The sequence below is a fragment of the Papio anubis genome, chromosome 11 (genome assembly GCF_008728515.1).
Source record: "Papio anubis isolate 15944 chromosome 11, Panubis1.0, whole genome shotgun sequence".
NCBI lineage: Eukaryota > Metazoa > Chordata > Mammalia > Primates > Cercopithecidae > Papio > Papio anubis.
The window spans coordinates 66,026,401-66,033,564 of NC_044986.1; the positions used below are offsets into that span (position 1 = coordinate 66,026,401).

General features: G+C 53.4%; 1 long non-coding RNA gene across 1 annotated transcript; it reads left to right on the forward strand.

Moving 5' to 3' along the window:
- The first annotated feature begins 727 nt into the window (after positions 1 to 727).
- On the forward strand, positions 728 to 4,440 carry LOC116269445. Its single transcript, XR_004176966.1, has 3 exons — positions 728 to 1,343; positions 2,313 to 2,431; positions 3,278 to 4,440. It is a non-coding gene; the product is annotated as an uncharacterized LOC116269445 (long non-coding RNA).
- The last annotated feature ends 2,724 nt before the right edge of the window (positions 4,441 to 7,164 follow it).

Consider the following 7,164-nt stretch of genomic DNA (forward strand, 5'->3'; position numbering starts at 1 on the left):
TAGCAGCCTGGAGAAGGGTCCAGGAATTCTAAAGTACGCCCTGCTCTCCTGGTGTTTCACTGCCTCTCTTCATCCTGGAAGACAAGGGCCATCACTGAGAGAGCTCCTGCCTATGTCCCTTCCATTCACAGACCTTCTATTGGGGGTGTCCGAGCCTCTGCCACACCCTGAAATGCTACCTCACCCTCCCCAGAGGCGCTTAGAACCCCACCCCCATAGATCCCACTCCAGAGGCAGTGGGTGGCTGTGGGGGGACCCCTCAAGCGGACATTCCATTACTACAAGCCTACTACAGCTTGTGGATAGTATCCCAGCATTCTGTCTAGGAACCGTGACAGGAAGAGTTCTGGGAAGTGTGAGGAGGGGAGGAAGGAACCAGGAGTTCACAGTGAGCTCTTGCGTCTTTTTTTTTTTTTTTTTAAACAAACAAACAGACAAAAAAAAAAACAAAAAAACAAAAAAAAAACAAACAAAAAAAAAACCCAAAAAACAAAAAAACAAAAACAAACAGAAAAACACCAAAACCAAAACCAAAAACAAAACAAGGTCTCCTTCTGTCACCCAGGCTGGACTGCAGTGGTGCAATCACGGCTCACTGCAGCCTTGATCTCCTAGGTTCAAGCTATCCTCCCACTTCAGCCTTCTGAGTAGCTGAGACTACAGGCGTGCGCCACTGTGCTCGGCTAATTTATTTTGTATGGCAGGGGGGTCTTGCTTTGTTGCCCAGGATGGTCTCGAACTCCTGGGCTCAAGCGTTCCTTTCACTTCAGTCTCCCAAAGGGCTGGGAAGCAGAGCCGCGGTGCCCCTCCCCCTTGTGTCTTTTGAACCATCACGGTGTGCAGGCACTGGGAGAAGCAGATAAACTTTTTCTCCCCTTAGTCCTTCGGTCCAATCACAGACAGACAGCGGCTGCCAGCAGTCACCTGCTCCAGCCCCCTGCCTCGGCATCACTCGGGCATCGCACAGTGAGCACAAGGTAGGGACTCCCCAAGCCCCTGGGGTTGCCCCTGGTAGCGCTCTCTGGAAACCTTTCCAAAGGGAGTCTGAACTCATCATCCCTCCTTTCTTCCCCAGCCCCTCCTCTTGTCCCCGCCTGGGACATCCCGTGGTCTTCTGCTTCCGGTCACTCAGGGTGAGGGGTTGCAGCTTCCGCTTCTCTCTCTTGACCCGATCGTGCCTGGAGGAAGAAGCCGAGGCCGGGGGGGTTAAGTATCCGGGTTTAAGTCTCCTTAGGCGAGGAAGGCTTCACTTTCCAGCGGATCCAGATATCCTGAGTCTCCCGGAAACTGCAGGAGGGGACAGGACTCGACTTCGAGACTGTAGGGTGGGGTGAGGGGATGAGGTAGGTCTGTGAGTCTGCCCTAGTGATAGCCTCTTACCGCCCAGGCTGCTTGGGGGCAAATTTTCCTCCAAGGAAGAGGGTGATGTGCTCAGGAACCAGGGAGAGGGGTGCTCTAGGACTGGGCGGGGGTGTGGCGCAGTCCTGCCAATCTTAGAAGGTGCTCTGTGAGCAGAGGCTCCTTCCCTTGCTGTAGGGAAATGAAGCCTGAGACCAGGGTCAGAATCAACAAAGGGACCATCTGGGACTGTCCGGGTAGCATTTTGCTGCAGCTCCTCCCTTAGGTCACCACTGGCTAGGAACTTGTCTTCTCAAAAGAATGGGAATTCCAGGCCTTCTTTAAAGATGAAAAAGTCAAGGCCCAGAGAGGGGGAGTGACTCTCTCAAGGTCACACAGCAAGTTCTATCAGAACCACACAGAAGTCGTATCTTCAGACTGCTAGTCCCAGATTTTCCCTTTGAACCAGCAACCCCTCCTTGATTTGGGGGAAAATTTTTTTTTTTTTTTTCCCAAGGCAAAACAACAGATCCCAAAATGCAGAAAATAGAGGAAGTCCTGAGTCTGGGGGTCAGATCAGAAAAGAAGTAATGGTCCCATTTTCCAGGCAAGGGGAGCCAGCATCCATTCAAGCTGCTGCTGCCCCTGCTGCTGCTGCTGCTGCTGCTGCTTCTGCTGCTGCTTCTTCTTCTTCTTCTTCTTCTTCTTCTTCTTCTTCTTCTTCTTCTTCTTCTTCTTCTTCTTCTTCTTCTTCTTCTTCTTCTCCTCCTCCTCCTCCTCCTCCTCCTCCTCCTCCTTCTCCTCCTCCTCCTCCTCCTTCTCCTCCTCCTCCTCGTCCTCCTCTTCCTCCTCCAAACTTGTCTGCCTCATACCCCAGCCTTGCTTGATTTATTTACCTGCAAATCAGAAACTGGGAGAGAACCAACTTGGAGCTTTTGGGTCTGGGAGAGAAAATCCAAACCATGCTTCTCTAGGTTCTCCTGACCTGGCTAAGCTCCATGGAGGGAACCCTGGCCATGAGCGATCCAAGTACTGCTCTTGTTTCCCAGAGGCCTGTGGATGACTCTCATCTGGCAGTGGACCTCAGATGGGGGTAGGTGGACCTTAGATAGAGGTGGGTTTCACTCTGGCCAGGGCCTGCCTGGAGTGGCTAATGGATACTAAGGAGGTTGGCAGGGTGAGCTTCCCATGCCAGGAAAGACTCTGGGGATTCTTTCAAGCTTTCTTGATAGGTAGAGAATTCTGGGATCTGCTTGGAATTCTTATCCAGCCTCCCCCAAACCCCTCCGGCTCAGGGCCCTCCAGGGCTTGCAGTTCTCCATCACTCCTGCTTTGCGCAAAAAGCAGCCAAGGCCAGGAGCGCGCGGTGGCTGGGGGCAACCGCCTTCTTGAGGGATGCAAGGACTTCCCGCAGCCTTCTTCCAGCCAGGAGGCCAGGGCCGGAGGTCAAGGAGTCTTAGAGGATTAGAGATTGAGGATTCATGCCCTCTGTCTCAGCTGCAGGGGAGGCATAGACCCCTCTCCAAAGTTAATTCCTGTGCCTTTGGCTGCTGAGGCGCAGGCGGTAATGACTCCGTGCGCACCGGCAATGTTTGTGAAATCGCTCTTCCCGCAGAGAGCAGAGTCTGTTCCTGCAGCTCCTGGTCATCCACCGCCCCTAAGACCTCCAGGACTCCCGCACCCCTACACCTCCTGAGATCTAAGTTTGCCTGGAGGCTGAGGGGGTCCCGGAGAGAGGCGGTAGCTAGAGGCCTGGAGACAGCGGGCACATTGGAAAAGAAGGAAGGCAGCGGCCAGCCTTCTTGCCTTCTTGTCGGCGGGGGTAGTTTTAGCATTGCCTGGGGGCTCTTTGAGAGTTGTGCAGGGAGGGAGGGGGGCCATGGGAAGCTGAATAGCTAATGACTTGCCAGAGGAGGGGGATTCTTTCTCTCGCCTTCAGCTCAGCAGTGAAAGAGGGGAAGACAAAAATCTGGCGAGCGAGCTGCCCGGGCCGAGACTGGCCACTTCAAACAGCCCTTCAAACAAAAGGAGACGACGAAAAGAAAGCCCCACCTGTCTCCAGTGTTTGCTAAAATAATAATAAATAGATTTCGTTTAATAAATAATTACAAGAGATTGTAAAGTGGAGTGCTTTGGAAAACATCTACCGCGGGAGTCCGTGCAGCCAGCCGTCACCTGCTCCTAAGGCGAACAACTTTATTGTTAAGCCACCCCCAACTAGTTCGCCTCTGATAAACTCTCCCTCATTTTCACAATGACTGTTTACTCATAGTTAGCACAATATTACCTTTGCCGTGATAAACCCGGAGGGGGGAGACCTGGCCCCTGGCCCCTGGGCACACCTGTCCCAGAAGCTGACACATGGATTTGGCACAGAGCAGGCCTCCCCCCGGGGGCCCTGCCCCCGTGTACATTGGCCCAATTGCCACTCATTTATAACAGGTTGGCTGCAAGGCCTATCTCGGTCCTATTTGTCTTCTTTTATTGAAAGCATATGGTCTCCAGGGGCTCACCAGACCCATATTTCATCTGCCAGGAGCTGGAGCGCTTCCGCAGTCTGGTGCTGCTCAGCGCGCAGCTCCCCACCCAACGGCTGCTGCGCCAGCTGAGGGGATGGTGGAGGCAGGGTGGGGAGAGATAAGGCGCACTCCTCACCCACTTTCGGAGAGAAGCCGTTCCCTCAGAGACTCCCCCTCCCCAGGCCCAGGGACCTCGTGCGCTCTTGAAAGGGTGGCCGGTTCTTTTTCTTGGGTAGGTGACAGGGCGCCATATGCCACCCCCCAGGGCGCACGAGGGAGCTCTGGCCCAGGGAGTCTTTGAACAAAGGGAAGAGAGGGCCCGGGCACTCAGGAAAGCCCGAGGTCTTTATTTCCAGATCCCCCCTCCCTGCTCAGGGCCGCCTCCCCTAGGCGTCCGCAGCTCGCGCGCGGCGCCTGGAAACAAAGTGTCCACATTATCCCCGCCGGCGGCTGAGACCGTCAATGCGTGAAAAGGTGCATTGCGCACCAAGACACCTGTTGAAGCGGCGCCTCTTCTCAGCGCCCCTCTCTGCTCTGCGCTCGGTCAGGAGCCGCGCAGGGAGCGGGGGGTGGGAGGAGGGAGAGATACTGTGATTTGTGGCGACATATGTTGAGCAGATCGGTGTGTACTCTTCACAGGGACACATGCACCCTCGCTCCCATACACAGCCCGCGAGAAGGAGCAGCTGCTCTCCTCACCTTCTCCCAACATAATACCTGGGCCAGGCGCTTTGGCCTCGCCTTTTGAGAGTTTAGCTCTCCTCCACCCCGCTGTCTTCCACCCCCACCCACTGCCCCAATCTTGGCAGCTTCGCTGTAGGACTTTATTGTCAAATTTAACAAATGCACATTTGTTCCCAGCGCCTGGCCCCAAACACACACACACACGTACGCACACGCAGGCATCCACAGAAAACGCGACTGATGACACAGATGCGGAGCGCGAGATGCCCATATGTCCGACTCTGCGCCCATCCCGGCTGGGGAAACGAACAGGCTGTGTGATTTTCCCTCCCCAGGAAGAAATAAACAACGGAACCCGGCGGGGGAGGGGAGGCCACCTCCAGGCGGCTCCAGTTTGGAGCTCTTGCCCTTTGGCGCGGTGCGCCGCCGCACAGTGCTGGCAGCCACCAGAGCGCAGGGCTGCGGAGGAAGAGCGCGGCCAAAAGGAAGCTGGGACAGGGGCCCCTGGACGGAGCGGAGAGGGTTGGAAAGTCTGGGGGTGCCCGCTGGGCATCGCCTGACCTCTGGGCTCCTGAACTCTCGGGTGGTGAAGACTCTCCCGTCCTCCCGGGATTCCCAGGAGTTGTCGTCCACCTGAGGCGCACTAGGGGCGGGCGGGTAGACCGGGAGGAGTCCGCTTGGCAGCTTCTCTGGCCTTCTTGTCTCCTTAGCAGGTTGCATGAAAGTTTCCAGATGCGAGCCTGGGTGGCAAAACTTGATGGGAAGAGCAGTAGATGTGCGTGAGGATTGGGGTCGGGGTGGGGAAGGCGGCCTGGCTCCGCGGCTGCTCCTCTGCCACTGCAAGCATATCTTTCCTCTGGGCCTGTTTATCCTCTGTTAAAGGAGAAATCTGTGAGGGAAACGCTTGGTAAATTCCTCTTCAACTTTGCAAAATCTGGAAATTTTGGACGTCAGTGGGCCTTCTGCTGTGAATGGAGGAAACCCAGAGAGAGTGTCACTCCCCTTCCCCAAATAACACAGACACAGACACACAGACACACACACACAGACACAGACACAGACACACACAACCACAGACACAGACACACACAGACACACACACACAGACACAGACACACAGACACACACACACAGACACAGACACACACACAATTTCCTTGGGTCTGAGTTTCTGGCCAATTGGCCTTTCACCAGCAATTGAAGGGCTGGAGCAATGATGGTAGTGGAGAAAGATAGGTTTGGCACTGGGGGTTTAGAAGGCCATCCTCTGCCGCCTCCATCTTTTAACTCTTGGGGCACAAGCAACTCTTGGGCCACTGTGACACTCAGCAACAGGTCAGGCATACTTGCTGACAGCAGACTTTCAGACCTTCCTATCCTCAGGTGCTGGGATGGAGCTGGGGAGCTGGTTTGTGGGTGTGTGGCTACTGAGCTTCTTTCTCCTCCAAGCCAGTCTCTGGAAAAATGAAAATGTGCCCCACCCACCATTTGTGTGAGCTCGGATGCTCTTCTCATTCCCTAAATAGGGGCAGTCTCCCTCAGCCATACACGCATTGTCTTTACTTTCTGTGTGTGAATTGATTTCACTGAGTGTGGTACTTTCCCATATCCATCAGCCTAGGGCAGGGGACAGTCTCCTTTGGGAATTCCTCTGTAGAAGTCAGGCTTGAGATGGCAGATGAACTCTCTGCCTGGCCGGTCCTCTTTTCCCCAACCCTGGTGCCTCCCCCGATGCCCATGGTGATTCTGTTTAGGCAGCACCAGTGAGAACCAAAGGGTTTCTGAATTGCTGGTTTGGGGTGAGAGTGGGAAGAATCTACCCACCTCAGTTCTTTAGGTCACCATGGATGAGATACTCACCCACACATCCAGTTCCAGTTATCAGGTTGGGAAGGTAGGAAGGGGACAGGGATGGTAGGTGAGGAGAGTCCAGAATTAATTCTAGATTAACCCAGTGGAAAGGCAATAGAGTACAAGGCAGTGCCGTTTTCCACGCAGTACTTAGTTACACTCATGTTCATGTAGAATTTTGAAGGTGGTGCATCACCCCCTCACACACTCACGTAATCTGCAAGGGAGCCAGAAAAAGATTTTTATTGTTTATTTTGTGTATTTAGTTTTTCTTTCTGACTTTTATTTTAGGTTCAAGGGGTACATGTGCAGGTTTGTTACATGGGTAAATTGTGTGTCTCAGGGGATTGGTATACAGATAACTTTGTCACCCAGATAATCAGCATAATGCCTAAGAGGTAGTTTTTCAGTCTTCATCCTCTCCCCGCCCTCCACCCTCAAATAAGCCCCAGTGTATATTGTTCCCTTCCTTGTGTCCATGTGTACTCAATGTTTAGCTCCCACTTAAAAGTAAGGACATGCAGTATTTGGTTTTCTGTTCCTACATTAATTTGCTTAGGACAATGGCCTCCAGCTCCATCCATGTTCCTGCAAAAGGCATGACATCATTTTTTATAGCTGTGTAGTATTCCATGGTGTATATGTACCACATTTTCTTTATCTAGTCCACCATTGAGGGGCACTTAGGTTGAGTTCATGTATTCGCTATTGTGAACAGTGCTGCGATGAACATACGCATGTGCCTTTATGGTAGAACGACTTACATTCCTTT